We start from the raw sequence: 2,616 nt of genomic DNA on the forward strand, positions 1-2,616 counted from the left end.
GAAATGAATATCTGACGCCATTTTGAAATCCTATATGACGGCTTCCTATTTCAAAAAATGGGAAATGCTGATGCCGTCTTATCAATATGGATATTTTTGGAATCGGAGTCACGTCTGGACATTGGAAATCAATATCCGACGCCATTTTATAATCCAAGACGGCGGCTTCCGATTTGCGGAAAAGTGTCAAATATCCTAAAATATGGTTATTTTCAGAATGGGGATGAGACGTAGAGCCGAAAATTGATGTCACGCCGTCTTTAAATCCAAGATGGCGGCTTTGGTTCAGAAAATCTGTGAAATACTGTCTGGGTTTTTTGGAATCGGGCTGGCTGACATCTAGAAGAAAAAGTGTCAAATAGCCTACAAATGGCATCGAATATCGATTTTCAGCATCTACGCGTCGTCCTCGTTCCGAAAATACCCGAATCTTAGGGTAATTGACACTTTTTATGACCCGATGGCCGCCATATTGGATTCCAAAATGGCACGGATTTTGATTTTCGGCATTCACACGTTGTCACCATTCCGAAAATACCCATATTGTAGGGTATTTGACACTTTTTCTGATACCCTATGGCCGCCATATTGGAGTCCAACATAGCATCGGATATCGATTTTCGGCAGCCACGCGTTGTCTCCGTTCCGAAAATACCCATATCTTACGGTATTTGACACGTTTTATGAAACATGATGACCATCATCTTGGATTCCAAAATGGCGTCGAATATCGATTGTCGGCATCCACGTTCCCAAAATACCCATATTGTAGGATAGTTGACACTTTCTGAATCCTGATGGCCGCCATATTGGATTTTTGGCATCTACGCGTTGTTCCCCTTCTGAAAATAACCATATCCTAGGGTATTTGACAGGGTGCCTTCCATTCATTTTGGCTAAGAAAATGTTTTATGGAATTATGGAATAATAAGATTATATGATAATATTTTGTTTGTGTAAGCAACAAAAAAATATTGTGAAGTTTGGGTTTGACGCATAATACCTGCCAATTTTGCTACATTAGCGTTGCAATAAGCGATTTTGTCATTTATCTCACCCACTCTTCGCTCTTCATTCTTCGCGAAGAGGCGATCAGAAAATCGCTCATTGTGACTCTGTTAAAGCAAAATTTGCATGTGTTGTGTGTCAAACATAAACTTCACAATATTTTCTTGTTACTTACACATACAAAATAATATCATAATAGCTTATTATTCCATAATTTCATAAAACATGTTTTTCGCCAAAATGAATGGAAGGCACCCTGGTATTTGACTCTTCATAAAACCAATGGCCACTATCTTGAATTTCAAAATGGCGTCGGATATCGATTTTCAGCATTTAAGCGGCATCCCCGTTCCGAAAATACCCTATGGTAGGGTATTTTACACTTTTTCTGAAACCCGATGGTCGCCATTTTGGATTCCAAAATAACGTCGAATATCGATTTTCAGCACCTTCGCGTCGTCCCCGTTCCGAAAATACCCGTATTGTAGGGTATTTGAGACTTTCCCTGACCTCGATGGCTGCCACCTTGGACTCCAAAATGGCCTCGTTAATTTAATTTTCGTTTAATATAAAATAATATATTTTTACTACATATAATCCACAATATGTAACTATCCGGATACTATATTTTGATGCCTGCGTCGTCAGGTCGTGACAAGTCGAATGAGCCCCGAATTGAAGTGAAAGTGTAAAAAACGAAGGAAGCAGTTTTCGAGTTATTCATTACGTCAATTGAAACAAGTCTTTGCTCAAATGAAATGAACGCAAGCACTTGACGAACGAAACAAGTGGTAGTCCAGTCATGTTTGAAAAGAGGAATGTTCATCGTGACTCGATAACAAGAAACACGATGACTTACACGAAAATGATATATTGCTCGAAATGAAGCGATTCTGCGGAGAAATCATTTTCTTTTCTTTGTTTCGAAAATGCAGAACCCTGATTCCCACACAGCAACACATTAACATTCCCACACAGCATTCACCGCGAATATTCATCGCATCGTTTTGCATCGCTCGCAACTACATTCGTATCCAATCACATCAATTCATACGGACGATGCGAATTGAACGAGACTGTAAGGAGGACAGCAAGAACAGCAGGAATAATTCTCGCTCACTGGTCACTCACAGAGACTCGAATCAAAGCATCGTTTGCATCGCTCGAGAATGCTTACTTTGCTTCGTTCTTTCGAACGCGTTCGGAGAAAAAGAGTAATTTCGAGCCGTACGATGTGAAGATTAAAGAGCCTGAATTTATAAAGAGACGACATCTTATCCATTTGACAGGTCTTCTGCTCGATTGGAATGACTTTTCCTATGACTTTGACAGACAATCGATTGTTCCAATTTTGACATGTCGCCTCTTTATAAATTTAGGCTCTTTAGTGAAGATCAGTAACCCTGTATATCGGTATAGTCCTCTCCAGGTGGGTTCGTATTGGTGCGATTTGCATGTGTTAGTGAGATGAAATTTTTTGTTAGCTGTGAGAAATTTTTTGTTTGCTGTAATAACTGTCATTCTAAAGTAAAAATAAACAACAAAACGAAAACAAACCCTACGCTTGCACGGTAACAGTCAAGTACCCTTTTGTGAGTAAAGGTTAAC

This window comes from Ochlerotatus camptorhynchus, unplaced genomic scaffold (genome assembly GCF_037179485.1).
Source record: "Ochlerotatus camptorhynchus isolate MF236.1 unplaced genomic scaffold, CSIRO-AGI_Acam_v1.1 ptg000084l, whole genome shotgun sequence".
In the NCBI taxonomy this organism is placed as follows: Eukaryota; Metazoa; Arthropoda; class Insecta; order Diptera; family Culicidae; genus Ochlerotatus; species Ochlerotatus camptorhynchus.